This window comes from Pezoporus flaviventris, unplaced genomic scaffold (assembly GCF_033815535.1).
Source record: "Pezoporus flaviventris isolate CSIRO_AGI_PZ_B2104156 unplaced genomic scaffold, CSIRO_AGI_Pfla_v1 ptg000043l, whole genome shotgun sequence".
NCBI classification, from domain to species: domain Eukaryota; kingdom Metazoa; phylum Chordata; class Aves; order Psittaciformes; family Psittacidae; genus Pezoporus; species Pezoporus flaviventris.
In genome coordinates, this window is record NW_026892591.1 from 1,804,591 (window position 1) to 1,820,003 (window position 15,413).

Below are 15,413 nucleotides of genomic sequence, written 5' to 3' on the forward strand. Positions count from 1 at the left end.
ACCAAAATCCTTCCAAATAAAGTTCGTCTCTTAAAAGCAATAAATAACCTTGTGCAGATGCTGGCTCACTCTCACTCCAATTGTCTATCAGCAGGCCCACGCAGCGCTGGACAGAAAACCACCCCGACCCCATCCTGCTGGGAAAAGGGGCTTCAGCCTTCTTCAGCTGTTGGACTCCCACCCTGTCCCAAGTCCAGGAGAGCTCTCCAGAGATGTGGCATCCACGGGTGGCATCCATGTGCGTGCTCACCAGCAGCACAGGTGAGCTCCCAGCCCAAGGGCAGCCTCTGCAGCCTCAGGGCACTGCTTGTCCCCTGCTTTCTGTATGCTTCAAAGCACCCAAAGGGTGAAGTTTTGCTCTACGATCTTGAGTCCCTCTTCCCCACGGCTGCCACTGTGGTGCCTTCCTGAGTTCTACGGTGCAGGTTCACGGGGAAGAGCCTCCTGCATCCCAACATGCTCGTTTTACAGCTACCAATCCCCCCCTCCCCAGAGGACTGCATCCTCCTTGTATGCGGCTCATGGGATGCTACAGCCTTTGAGATAGCCCAAAGGCAGAGCTGGCTGCCCCGCTGTGCCTGCAGAGGAGAAACCTCCGGGTTGTGGTTGAGCAGGGGCAGCTTTGCTGCTTGGTGCTTGGCCACCCATCCCTGCAGACCGGCTCTCAGCCTGGGCTCGAGCCGCAGCACTGAGTGGCCCCTCTCAGGTCTCAGCCGACCTGAGGCAGCCGAGCCGTGTCCTCCCTCTGTGCCGGCACTGCGAGCGCTCCTGGAGGGTTTGCCCTCACCAGAGCCAGTTGTTGGCAGCCACGGGCTAATTCCCCTCTCAGAAACAAAGCCAAGGAGATAAAAGCAGCCCCGGCTGCCTCCGCCTCCTCCCCGCAGCACCACGCGACCCTGCACACCCCGGCCCGCATCTGGAGCTCATTGGGGGGCAGCTGCTGGGAAGAAGAGGATGGGAACCAGCTGAGCCTCCCTCCATCACTGCTGCCAGGTCCAGGCATGGCCCTCGGGTCCCCAGCTTGGGCTGGGAAGCTTGGTTCAGTTCTTGTTCTTGGTTCAACAGCGGCAACGGAAGCATCAACACGCAGGGTGTTACAGTAAGCAGAGAGGTGAGGCGGCCACCGGGCGTTTTTAATGGCCAAAATACCTTCTGATTCCCATTTCCATCCATCCCTCTCAATCAACAGTGGGAAAACGTGCTGCTTGTTAGATCCTGTGTGTGCCCTGAATCTTGTCCCATGCCTGGCACAAGCCTGAGATGGGCACCACAAGCAGGATGTTCCCCTCAGGCTCTGCAGGGCGATGCTCATCTCAGGAGCAGGCACCTTGAGCTTTCAGCTTTGGGAAGCTGCCATTCGAAAGGTAGGTCCGATCCCTTATTTGCAAGCAAGGATTTCTCAACACAAAGATTTCTAGTAGCCTGGGGAGAAAAAGCCCTACATGGCCACGATGGAAACGTTTGCCTTTTCCATTTGCAAGGGGAACGTTTTCCACGTCGGGGTTGGAAGTGCCTTCTGTTTAGAAACTTGAGGACAGCGGGGCAGAAATAAACAGCAAACCAGCTCAGTTTGCTGCAGCCCCGCATGGAGCACATCGAAACAAATGAAGCAGAGCCTCAGGGCTGGCCCCAAGCGAGATCTCTGGCAGTGGGATGGACATCCTGGCTGGTCTTGGCTTTACCAAAGCCTTCCCAGGGCATGTCCCAGTGGAGCTCGCTGCTGGTTTGGGGCAGGATTTTGGAGGCTGAGCCCACGGTGCTCTCCTGGAGGTGCCCTGGGCTTGTCAAGCATGCAGAGAAGCGGTGTTTGGATCGAGCCTGGCTATAGCAGACGGCAGCTGGGAGCTGTGGGGATGTGCCTGCTCCCTGGACCGCTCCCGTTCCACTTGGGGTTGCTCTGTGCTTTCCCATCAAGCCCGTATCAGGGTGCTGGTTCTCATTAGCTGGAGGAGGGCGGTTTGCTGCCTTGTTGGCTCTTCCGCTCCTGCCCCATCCTTAGGGAAGGCTCAAGGGAATAACTGGGGTCAAGCACGCTTGGGGAAGTCCAAAAGGGTCCCTTCTGCAAGAGTCAGGTTCTAGAGCGGTGGGTCCTGTGTTGCTCTTCCAGCTGAGACCCGTGGTCCTTCACCCACACCTTTAGCTGTTTAGCCGGGCTTCCTCCAAATCAGAGATGTTCTGCTAGCATGGTCTTCATTATGATTTTATGAGTTACATTTCCAGCTACTTGTCTATTACATTTTCCCCTTCTACACCCTCCCCTTGCCTTTTCTTGGAAAAAAAGAGATGTTGCGTGTATGGGGGGGGGGGGGGGGTGTCACTGCCCAAATGTGCTTTCTTCTGGCAACCCAAGTGTGCAGCTGGAGACCTGGAACAAGCTGCAATTGGGCCAGCTCCAGGGTGCAGCGCAGCCTTTCCAAAGGATGCTTTGTGAGGGTGTGACCAGTGTCTGGTAAGAGCCAATCTTCCTCTTCTCTGTTTTGGGTTGTTATTTTACATGTTTTGGGGTTGTGACTTGTCTTTGTGTCCCCCAAGACACCAGGGTCCTGCCTGCACAGTGGCTATGGCTGAGATGCCGGACACAAAGGGGCTCAGGGTGATGATGGGAGATGCCGAAGAGGGGCTCTTCATCAGGGACTGAAGGCAGAGGACAAGGGGTGATGGGTTCAGACTGAAACAGGGGAGTTCAGGTTGGAGATAAAGGAGAAGCTCTTCCCTGTGAGGGTGCTGAGGCGCTGGCACAGGGTGCCCAGAGAAGCTGTGGCTGCCCCATCCCTGGCAGTGTTCAAGGCCAGGTTGGACACAGGGGCTTGGAGCAAGCTGCTCCAGTGGAAGGGGTCCCTGCTCGTGGCAGGGGGCTGAAGCTGGATGTTTAAGGTCCCTTCCAACCCAAACCAGTCTGTGTTTCTATGATTGTATTCATGTACTGGAGTCGAAGAGGTGGCACGTTTCCTCCATCTCACCCACTCCTCAGGCCGACTGTGCCTCCACCCATCAGCCCATAGCAGGCACCTGGATGCACTTTCAAACCTCACCTTCATCAAACCTAAAGGTAACGACTGTGGGTTTATCTCCTGCTCCCACTCTAAACGATTCTTAGCTCTTGCTCATTTTTTAGGTGCTTTTTTTTTGGTGGAGACCCACGACAAATGGTGGAGATGACTGACGAATCGCCCTTAATCCACCCGAGCTGCTGAATCTGGTGCTAATCCCTCCCCAGCACTGCTCTGACGCTGCTGCCCTACAACAAACCTTCCTGGTACCATTAATCAGTGTCTTTGGCTCCTGGGTGCCTCACGGTATGTGTCCATGCAGGGAAACCCTCTCATTTATAAAACCTGGGGACCTCCCACAGCTTCCCATCCCCTGTGACCCCAGCGAGGGGGTCAGTGGGCAGAGTAAACTGGTTGAGAGGGAAGGTCCTAATATTTATATGGAAAGCCATTAGCAGGCAGTATCTTATCTACCTTCTGTTTTGAAGCAGAGGCTTGGGGCGATGGCAGGGCTGCGGGTAGCATTGGAGCTGCCTCTGCAGTGCCCTGACATGCTCTGCTTTGCCACCTGCACTCCTTGGTGTTGTGGGATGAGAGCAGTGGGTGCGGAAGCTTTTCAGAGAGGAAAAAAGCGCCTGGATCCTTCCCTGCTGCATTTTATAGCCAGGGAATGGCTCCCAAATGTACCTTGATGCCTCCTGGGGTGGAGTGTTCCAGTGGCTGGTCCCTGGGTGAATGATGTCCTTCCAGGCCCAGCTGGAGGATGAAGTGATCTGTCCTGGCCTGTAAAGGCACACACCTATGAAATAGCTGTTGTCTTGTAGGCTCCCCCGAGCCTTCCCCAGATGTTGAGCGAAGCTTTGAACACAGAGGTGGTCAAATCTTGTTTTCTCCAGGGGAAACGGTGCTGGCGAGCCTGAGTTGGATGTGAGCAAAGAGGGGAGGAGTGAAGATGAAGGTGAAGATGCAGCGGTGGTGAGGGTCCTGCAGGACTTGTCCCAGGAGAGGAGAGGTGGTGGCTCCCTGGGGAGGCAGGCACGGAGGACACAGGACCAGCAGGTAGGAGGGTGCTGGGTGGGCAAAATCGATTGCCACAGACTGCAGGCAATGGGGCAAAGAGCAAACCAGAGCCAAGCTGAGGAGGGAGGCAGTGGGATTCCAAATTCACTGGTGTTTTACTCCCATCATCTTCACCAAACAGAGCCCTCTGCTCCCAGGCTGCTGTGCAGCTCTGGGTATACCTTCCTAGCACCCCTTTTTCCAAGTCCGCATCCTCCTAGGATGGTGGGTGCAGGTAGGGCTGGGAAAGGAACAGGAGCTCATGGGAAGCAGGGAAGCTGTTGGCAGCTGGCTGTGGTGGCATCCGGCACCACATGGGGCCCTTTCTAGGTGCTGGGGAGAAGAGTGGGGCTGAAGCAGCCGGTGGGGCTCCATGAAGCCCAACAACCCTCACAGCAAGTGTCCCTTAGTTCAAAAGCCATCAGGGATATCCAAGCACAGGCTGGAAAAGTCTTCAAGGGCGGGGGAAGGCGACCTCCCCACCTGCTTGTGTGAGGCTGAGATTCAGGTTCCCAGAGCCAAGGGTATGGTTGTTCCCTCTTTCCTCTTCCCTCTCCAAACCCAGCATGGGATGGAAGAACGCTGTTGGCAGCGTTCAGGCTGCATGTTCACTGGGAATGATGGCTTTGAAAAGCCAGGCCCTCCCTCACCCACCAGGGATGTTTCTGTGCTCGCATGCAGCTTTTGTTCTATTTAAGTGCCCTGGTCTGTCTCTTTGGATTGTTTGCACCAGGATGGGGTTTGGAGGTGTTACTATTTGCAGTCGCTGAAATCCTACCCCGACGCCATCACATGCTGATTACTAAATGCTGAGAAATGTAGGATCTTGGCTCTTGACCTGGGAAAGACACTTGATGATTTCAAGGAATGGGCAGGACAGGGAGAGCTCGGGGGGAGCCGCACCATGTGTTGGGCTGTTACCGAGCCAGGAAAGGGAGCAAAAACTGTCACAGAGGACGCAGGGTTTCTGCTGAATTGACATGGAAACCCAGAGCATCGCTGATTCCCAAAGCTGATAGGGGAAACACAACCTGATTCCTCACCAGAAGAATGCTGGAGCCTTTCGATGCTGTGTGTGGGCAACCTGGCCTGGGCACATAGGGCCATTAGCACTGGCATCTGTCTGGCGTGGTTCAGCTCCGGGTGCAGCACTAAGCCATTGTTGGTTTATTTGGGGTTTTGTTTCCTTTCTCTAGAAGGAAATGTTCTTGGTAATACAAACAGCTCCCAACCTTCCTGCACCACTCCCCGTGGGGAGCAGCAGTGGGGCTGCCTGGCCTGGGCTCCTCCAAGGAGTCAGACCCATGCCGAAGGGGAGGAGTTGTGGGCCTGCTGAATGCACAGGGCTGGTGACAGAATAGGGATGGAGCAAAACCATGGGGCAGTCTGGGGAGAGACAGTGCTGATGAGATCTGCCCCTTCCCCAAGGGAGGCAGATGGTGAAGGGGAGGCAGGGTTTGGGGCATTGCTGATGCTCAGATGGTGAAGGGGATGCAGGGTTTGGGGCACTGCTGGTGCTCAGATGGTGAAGGGGATGCAGGGTTTGGGGCACTGCTGGTGCTCAGATGGTGAAGGGGATGCAGGGTTTGGGGCATTGCTGATGCTCAGATGGTGAAGGGGATGCAGGGTTTGGGGCATTGCTGGTGCTCAGGGTGCTCCCATCCCAGTCTCCCTGCTGATATTAAAGAGCTTTGGATCAGGCATTGCTAAGTTTGCTCTTGGTGGCTGTGTCTTTCTGCTCTGCTCTCACCGGGCTGTGCCGTGAGGAGGGTCTAGCCTAGAAGATCAGGAACCCATTGCCAGATGCCAACCAGGGCACATGGTTGTACGACCAGGCACAAACAACGTGCTCAGCATGTTAGGACCTGCTGTTCGGGGGTTGGAGGTTGGGCCATTGGGCAGTGGCACCCTCCCGTCTCCCTGATCCTCCTCCCTTGTCTTGGGAACCCACATAGGAAATTCAGCAGAGTGAGAGCTCCTATTGACACTTATTTTATGCCTGTGCAGGCAAAAAGGCTGCGGGTGATGAAGGGGAGCATCAACAGACATCCTGTTTGGACAAGACCTGTTCACCCTCCCCATCAAAGCTCAGCTGCATGTTCCCAATGGATCCATGCTGATAATTGCCTTTTAATGATCATCTCCCAAAACATCTTTGCTCCTGGAAAGCCTCAACAAAACGTTATGCAAGAAATGAGCTGGGAGCTGTTGGAGACCGGAGCTGTGAATGCCTTGGGCAGAGCTCCCTGGTGAGTCTTCACAGAGGAATTCTGCATCCCTCCCACTGCTTTGCGCTGCTCTTTCTCTTTGCGCTCTGCCCAAAGCAGCTGAAGCTGGGAAATGTGGTTTGTTCCCTTCTGGACTTGTCAGAAGCTTTTCAAAGGAACTGGAGGTGCATAGAGACGTTTACCCAGTTAATCCTTATGCGAGCATTCAATGCCTTGGTAGTAGCAGAGGCGCATTGCTGATGGGGCTGTGAGACATGCCCTGTCCCCTGGGAGTCTCTGTCGTTCCTTGGGACAAGTCATCCCATTGGATAAATGCTTCCAAGAGCTCACACCTCAGCTATAGGCCTTTCCTCACACACTGCACGTGCAATGGGAAACTAAATGGAGCCAGGGCACAGGTCTGAGCACTGCCCCATTATCATCTGTACTGCGCGCACCTCAGCATGACTTTAGCCTATGCCAAACAGCATCTAGGCATGGTCCAAGGATAGCTCAGGGTAGAGAGGAGAGCATTCCCAGCAAAAGCCCTGGATGTGGCCTTTGTTACAGCTGTTATCACTGGGTGACGTGTTTCTAGCAGCAGTGACTGGCACACTCAGCTCAAGCCACAAAGGAACGCGCCACTGATCCCTCCCTGTGCCTGTGCCATCCATCCTGCCCTTCTTTTCCTGGTTGGATCATCCTTTCAAGGCTCTCCATCACAGCACACCTTCCCACCAGGGCCAAGCACAGAGGTGAGCTGCAGTATTCCTGGTTTTATTGATCTTTATTTGAGGAGGAACCTGCCTGGGCTGCAAGGGAGAGGGAGAGGGTCTGTGCACGTCTGTGCTCACCTCTGGTTGTAGGCGGGCATTGCGAGGTAGCAATCCCTATCACCAACAAGGTTTCGAGGACTTTGTAGTGTGCAAAGGTGCAGCTCAAAGGGGTGGCCACACCACGACGCTGCCAGCTGCTGCAGGAGGAACTGGCCACGCTCCTCTCCCCGAGCCCCACAGCCCCAGTCCTGCCCTTGCTCTGCCTCGGGCTCTCTCCCTGGCTGCCTTTGGGGTGCTGCATCAGGGTGCTAAAGGGACAGAAAACAGCTCCATTTCTTTTACAAGGCTGGTTTTGGACAGGTTACAAACCAGCGTGGGGTTAAGGAGGGGTCTGGTAACAGCAGACTGGTAGAGGAAAGGTGTGAGGTGACAAGGGTGCCTCTGAAAGAACCTTGAGCTTTAGTGCCCGTGGCAAATTGATGCTCAGGACCAGCACATGATGAACCATCTCCTCCTCTGTGCCTCGAACATCACAGCTCCTGGCAGCGGCTGATGCCTCCAGGCCACGTGTTTGAAAACCAGGGAATAATTGGCCTTTATCGAGCTTCCTGCTGCTGTTCAGGTCCCATCTCTGGAAAATGTTTCCTTTTCAGGTTGAGGAGCCCCATTGCATGGAGGCAGCGGACACGGCTGTGCCCTTCCAGGCTCCCTGCCCATACCTCTGGACGTGCACTTTGTTTTCCTGCCTGCTACTGAGCCCTGAGCTGAGCTTTTCAAAGGTCTGTCCTGACCCCAGGGTGTTTCCATGAGGAAAACCAGCTGGGAGCCCAGCAGCGCTCACAGAGATGCGATTGTTCTCTCCATCAGCAGCACTGAGCACACATTTCCAACGGATTCCCTGTGCGTTTCCTCCTGCGGTCACTTGGTGGGAGAAGGACCATCAGCAAGACCTTGTCTTTAGCACTGCGAGCCCCTTATTTTCATTAGCAGCTTTTGCCCCCTCCACTTTTGCAGATCATTTGGAGACATCGACCAGCACAAGCCTACCAACAAATCCTGCACTGGAATCCTGACCTTTATCCCTCCCATCATTTCCCTGTGCTCCCAACAAGACCTGTCTAGATGAGACCTTCCTGAGGCTTAGTTTCTTGAGGTCTTCCTGGACCTTAGCAAATCCCTTTGGGAACTCAGGTAGAAAGATGCCACGTCTTCCTTAGCCATGTGCTTGCTGCTGCTTCAAGGAAGAGCAATGGATTTGTGAGGCACTGATTCTTAGTGCCAATACTTGGCCCTGCCTTGCCCACCTGAAGACACACACCTCTTCCCCTTTAGGGTGTAGCTCCTGGCATCTCATCAACTGACCCCTGTGTTCTTCCCATCTTTAAAACCAGCTCAGTTCAGACCAGGTAGAGAGATGTAGGACTTTAACTCTGCTGATTGAGCTGATATGGATGTGGAAAAGGGATAAATAATATCCATTAGTCTAGGACATCCCCAGGTCACAAAGACTGGGGGGAAAAGAAGCATCTCCAAAGCCTACACAAGGGAGCCATGAAGCGTGGCTGAAGCCTGCCCAACCAGCCCAGGCTCAGAGGCCTCACCATGGAGATGGACCCCATCAGAACTGGCACTGGTGGCATTTTCTGGGAATGCCACACGTCGGTGACAGCGCGCACTGGGAACGAGGAAACGCCGATGGTTTCGTGCCGTTGGGCTGGGAAGAGGCTGGAGTAGGGAAGGGAAGGGATTGAGCTCCAAGCAAATGCTGGGGGCTTGTCAGGGGAGCATAAAACCCAATTCAATCTGGAAATCTTCTGTTGAGGCCAACCTGGAACCTGATGTAACTCACATGCAGAGGGTGGGGAGGAGCCAGGTGGACCTTGGGGCAGCTTTTCAATGGAAAGAGATGCCTTTCCAAGCTTGAAAGGCTCCCCGGTGGAAGCGGTGACGGGAAGCGGCTGGCTAGGGGAGGGTTTGCTCTCAAGCAGAACGAGTACCTCTGCAAAGCAGAACGATTTCCATGGCTGGTGACACACACCTTATGGCCAGGCTCAAGGTGCCCGTGTGCTGGGACGTGGATGGAGGAGGTGGTGAATAGCAGGAGATCACCTGAAAGAGACCTGGGCTCTTAATATGAGGGACCAGAGGGATAGGGCTTGACACATGCATTTCGTAGACATCTTGCATGGCTCAGAGGGCCAATTCTCCCCACACTGGGCTATTTACCCTTGTGGAAGAACCCTTTGCCGACTACAGGGAAAATCAAGCAGAATTTACCCACCCTTGCTGATGCCTCCTGCTGCTGCCTGGGCCCTTTGGGGGAGCACTTTGGGGAGCACCTGCTCGGTGAAACAGCTGCAAGAAATCCCCAGTTTTCCCTTGCCACCCTCCCAAACCCCATTCCTTTTGCTTCCAAGACCTGTGTTAAGGTAACACCTCTTAAAAAGAGATTAATCCCCTTGGGTTTTGGGCTCTCAACTGGGGAGTGGCAGCGCCAGGGTTGCTGACTCTCCTTTTACACTTTGGGCTATTTTGGCAGGTGAAGGCCAGACAGGTTCATCAGCCTTACCCCACTCTGGGATCCAAGAGCTGTTTGAGGACCTGGGGGAGCAGCTCAGGGTCCCTGAGCTCAACCAGCCTTTGAGGGGGCAGGTTGATGACCATCGACCTTATCCTCGTTCTGCAGCCTTCGAAAGGGTGACTGAAAGATGAGGTTTAGTTCTGCTGAAGCATTCAGGGCTGGGCACCCAGACAGGCTTCAGCCATGGTCCTTGAGGAGGGGACATGGGGTTGGCAGGACAAATATCAGGGGATCATAGAATGGTTTGGCTTAGAAAGGACCTTAAGGTCATTCAGTTCCAACTCCCTGTGCCTGCAAGGAGTTGCAAGGAGGGTAGAAACACAGATTGATGGCTCCTTTCACAGCCCAGTTGTAGCTTTGTCCAGCACTGGGAAAGGTCCTCTCCTGCAGTCAGTGCTAACAGGTCCAAAACTGGAGCCCGTGAATGCATCTCCCATTCAAGCTTCCCCTCGGTGCAGCCATGTCCTGGGGAAGGGCTGTGGGTGACGTGGAGCCCCACACAGGCTGATTTCGTTAGGAGATGGGAAAGCTGACACCACATTTGGGAAACTCTGTAAGGGGGGGACGGACTTGATCAAGGGAAACATCTGGATGGCTGCGCCACGGGGGCCCGGGGCTGGGAGACTGTGCTGGGAAGTCACAATCTGGCTTTTGGGGCTTGTTGCCTCCTTGATGGAGTGGGTTTTCCCCTCCACACCCGGTTGGAGGTACCAGCACAAGGGGTTGCTTCAGTGCCTCGCAGTGAAGACATGAAAACACCCCAACTGACCCCAAATCTCTCCTCTTTTTCCCTAAAGGTGGTAGGAGGCAGGCTGAAGCGTTCCCAACTCATGCTTTGGGGCCCAAAAAGCAGAGAAGGGGAGATCTTGATGAGGCGATAATCAGATGAAGGGGCATTTCCCCAAGAGGTGAGAGAAAGGCTGCTCCTCATGGGATATCAGTGTGATAATAACTTGAAAATGGGGGTTTGGAGCAGTGTCGGCCTTCAGCTCTGCGGAGAGACCAGAGGGGAGCCAAGAGGAGAGGCAGAGCTTGGGAGAAACAAATCCTCCCCGAGCCCGGCTCAGCAGAGCTCTGCCCTTTGGGAAGGGAGGAGACAATGCTCAGATACACCAAACCCCTGAAAATAGCAGCTGGAGCCTTGCAAGCTTCGCATTTCCATCATCCATCCCTGCCTTTGTCCTTCTGGATGTGTGAAGGTGCCTGAACCAGCCCTGTAAACCCCATGATCTCCAGCTTTCCTGAGCCTGCAGGCAGATACCCCCCACCCCAGGCTTTGGAAACCTGCTCCTAGTTTTGTCCAGGGAGGCAGGGAGAGGGAACATGGAACTACCACCAAGCTCCTGCCTTCCCTCATGGCAAAACCCCACGGCAGCTGAAGCAACGACTATTGTTTGGTAGTGATATAAGGAGAGAAATCATAGAATGATACAATAGTTAGGGTTGGAAAGGACCTTAAGATCATCTAGTTCCAAATCATCATCTCTATGGGGCTGGGTTTGGTTCTTTTAAAGACTTGCAAACCCCACACTTTTGTCTTCACTTTTATTTCATGTTTTCCTCCTTGAAGCCAGGCTGGGTTTATTTCCCCGCTGTTTTACTGGGAGGCAAACCTGAGCAGCACAACCGGAGCGCTGAGCTTGAGAGCTCTCAGCATCCTATTTCCTACTTGTTACTTTTTCCATTTCAAACCCAAACACATGAAGACAGGACGTCAATGGAGAGCTGGGATTTGTCAAGCTGGGGCTTTAAAGCAAGAACCAGAAAACCTCCCGTTTACACCATGAAAACCAACAACGTGCACCTCATCTCCAAGAAATTGCACCCAAAATCAGCCCCAGCCCAGCCCAGCTTCACGCTGTTGTCTCCCTTCTGGTTTTTTTCCCCCTTGCTTGTGGAGGAGTCAGATTTTCCGAGCGTTAAAGCTTCACTTTGTGCTCTTTCTTTCCCTTCTTGTTTCCCAGGACAGGCTGGCAGGAGCATCGCAGCGCTCTCTGGAGCGCGCCCGGACGCATGCGTGCGCGCGCCTGCCGAGATTTATGAGTCTCCAAAGATGCTTCATAAACTATTTACAAAGCAGAGCTTCGGGCGTGAAGGTTTCACTCGGCCACGAGGGCTGCCAGGCCTCCGGGTGGGCAGGAGAGGGGAATATAAACAGACCTTTCTTTCAATTCCCCAAACCCCCCCCCACACAGAGCCTTTGTGGGTCCAAAGCGGTTTAGCTACAAGCACAGGAGCTTGTGCCCACCCTCACCATGGGCTTTAGGGAGTTTCAGCCTGGTTTTCAGTGAAAAAAGAACTAAAAATCATCGTTTTCCTGGGCAGACTGGGGTGGGAAGGTAGTGATTTTAAAAGACAGGCATTTCCCTGTCAGGGACACTGATGCTCTGCACCTTAAATGCCATAATGTGCCTTAAATGGGGGTAATGTGCCTTCAGTTATAATGACATAATTCTAATAGGTGCTAATTTGGGGTAATTGTGTTCAGTGGGGTCAAATGGAGGGGGTCATGTGTGTTAACTGGAGGTAACCCATGTTCACTGGGGGGCAGCACACGTTAAAAGGGGTAAATGCACTTTTAAAAGGGCCAGCGCCTGTTCAATGGGGTTAATCTGTGCTAAAATGGGGCTTCAACAGCAGGTCCCTCCTTGGCTTTCGTCCCCTGGGGAGCTACTGGAAACCAGTATCAGGGAGAAGGAGCTGGGGTGGGACTGGAGGGCGTGCAGCTGCTGGGCCCAACGCTTCCATTTTCCACTTCGAAACACGTTTGTGTCCTAAACTTGGCTGGGCTTTCAAACTGCAGCCTTTCATCCAACCTGAAACATCATCCACCATCGTCATTCTAATGGGAAGAGCAACAAACCCCTGGCCAATGCTGCTGCCGCCTTTGAGGTGTTTTCCATGTCAAATAAAATATGCGTCTAACCTCAGCACTGCTTCCAGAGGAGCAACTGAGGCTTTTTTTTCTGGCTGACCTTATCAAAACCTTGCCATTTCTTTCTTTTTATATTTTCCTTGGGTTTTTTTTAATGCGATTTGGCCAGACTTGGCGTGTCTTCGAGCCAACCCAACTGGAAGCACCTTCACAAGGAGGGGTAGCACAGCCCCATGCAGGCAATGTCCCAGATCATCGGTTTCATCAATATAGTTTTGCAACAGATGAAAATGGAAGAAATGGAGCTGTTTGCAGGTGTGCAGGGAGGTTCCTAAAAGAACCTGGAACATAAAGGCAAGCTCCTGCCATCCTTCAGCCTGCTCTCCCATTTCCATCCCCATGTTGAGGCCGTAACGTCACCATCGCTTACCCATCAGTGAGAGACAATACGTGGCAAGAGATCAATATAATCCTTTTATTTTCACTTTGTCGTGAGTATGGAACAGCATCACACCCGCGTTTATGGTTGCTTAAAAAAAATACCATCAGACTGCTTTGCTTCTCCCCCCAATGTTCTGAATAAATGGTAAAAACGTCATAAATGTAAACTGCACTTGGCACCACTGGATCAATAAATAAAGTTAAAAAACAAAGAAGAGAGAGAAAGACAGGGCGCGTTACGTAGATGGCACGCTATGGGATCTAAATAAATAACATAAGTTACTTCCAATAAATAGAGAGTATCGAAAATATAGATGCATTGCATCAACCTCTGCAGATGGTCGGTCAGACCCGACAATACCAGAAGGGAAACGGGTTTATCCGGATGGTGCCGAGCGGAGCCGCGGGCTGGGCCGTGCGCTCCTGCCCGGCTGTGAAACCAGGCTCCTTTTTGTCCTGTTTTTTCCTTGTTTGCTTTTATTTTTCCCCCACTTTTTAATCCCCCCCCCAATCTCTTGGGCCTCAGACTGGAGGCTACGCCTTGTTGAACCGAGAAGGAAAACATGTGGTAGCCCTATTTACCAAGGCAAGAAGGCTGAGGTTTTGAATCCCGCTTGATAAATTGGGAAAGTGATTTCTTCCCAGCAAGTCTCTGGACCTGTTTAAATAAGGAACGTTCCCTTTGCAAGTGCGTCCATGGAGTGGAAACAATGATGTTAGACCCGTTTCCCCCTCACAGATACCAAATCGGGAGTGAGACCATGTCAGCAAATGGGATCCCAATGGATGCAAGTGATGAGTGGATCCGAGCCAGAGCCGGAGCCCCGGTGCTCCCGCCGCCCCGGCACCGGCCAGCGTTACACAAACACAGGCTGTACGTAGAGCAACGTGTAGAGTAAAACACAATGAGACATCCCATAACTCCCTGTCGCAGAGCCAGGATAACACAACACTCGTATTTCGCGCTGTCACAACCATGGGGAGAGTTTTAAACATCTCCTCGTGTTTCCAAACCTCCCGATTTTTCCAGCCCTGTGAAGCCCCCCTCCTCGCCTGGGGAGGGATGCCACCGCAAACAGCAAAGCTGCAGCAACACCGAGGCAAGCTGCAAAAAACCCAACCTAAACCCAACCCCATGCGGATGCTGCACCCCGTTTATTATGATTAACATTAAATAACGCATGGGATGCGGAGGAAGGAGCCAGATGCGATTTTGTTGCATCTTTGAGCAGGGAATTTTCCGTCCTTTGCTGCCCTTTCTGCATTGTAGACATTCTTCCGGACAGCTCCAGCTCCTATTACAGCGGAGAGGGCTGTAGAAATGGAAAGCATCAGGGAAATATCAGCCTTTCGATTGGAACCACATTTCCATGCCCAGGCGGCAGCGAAGCGGCGCGGGATGAGCAGCGCTCCTGCGGTGGAGCCGCAGCAGCTCCACGCGGAGGATGGACCTCAGTGAGATGCACGAGAGAAGACACACAAAGCAAAAGCCATCCTTTGGCCACAGCCGTGATGCCCCAGCTGACCCCAAGACCTGGACAGGGGAGTTTTGCAGTTACAAATCCCAGCTGCATCCCAAACCCCAGCTGCATCCCAAACCCAAACGTGCAGGCGCAGCCGCGGATGTCAGGCGCTTCCCCTATTCCTCTGGTGCTCAGCTGCTGGCGGGTGAAAGGGAAAAGGAGGAAAAAATAGATGAATTGGAGCCACTCGTGTTGGTCTGCAACACACACATTGCTCTGGGGGAGTTCCCAGCGTGCCTCTTTCTTTGGGGTGCGAGCTGCATTTACACTGGGTCCCTGATCCCTTTGCCTTTGATCCCTGCAAATCGAGGCACCCTAAATCCATTCCCCAAGCAAAGGCTCCAAAGTCTCCCAGCCACCTCCCTGTGCTCCGGGTAAGAAAACTCCAGGCAGCCGGGCTGCAAACCCTGCTCCTGCAGCACCGGGCCCTGCTTTGCTTCTGCAACACCTTCCCTTGCTTTATTGCCCTAGCTCCTTTTGGTTTTTTTTCCTACTACAACAGAACTAATTTTAGTTTTATAGTAGTGAGAACTGGAAAGCACCCAGGCCCTTGAGAGCGCAGTCAGGATTAGTACGTTTGGGTGCATTTACTCTGTTAAAGCCAATAGCGAGCCAATGGCTGTCCCCATCCTTCTCCCACTGCTCCTTGGGCCAGCTTCTTCCTTTCCCTGCAAGCCCTGTGGTGCAAACTCTCCCTTGCGGCATGGACCACGCTTGTCTGCTCTCAGCAGCGTTTGCATCCCCGTGGTACAGAATCACCAGCCCTTGTTGGCTCCCCAGCACGGATGCTCCCCATGCCTGTGGCTGCCTTCTCCCTTCCCCAGCAGGAAAACTCTGTGTTAGGGAGCACAGGCTGCTTTCCCAGGGGTGCTGGGTGCGCGGCCAGCCCTGCTGAAGGATGCTGTTTATGTTGCCTCACTACATCCTGGCTCTGCTCAGCCAAGAGCTGCGTTGGGATGAA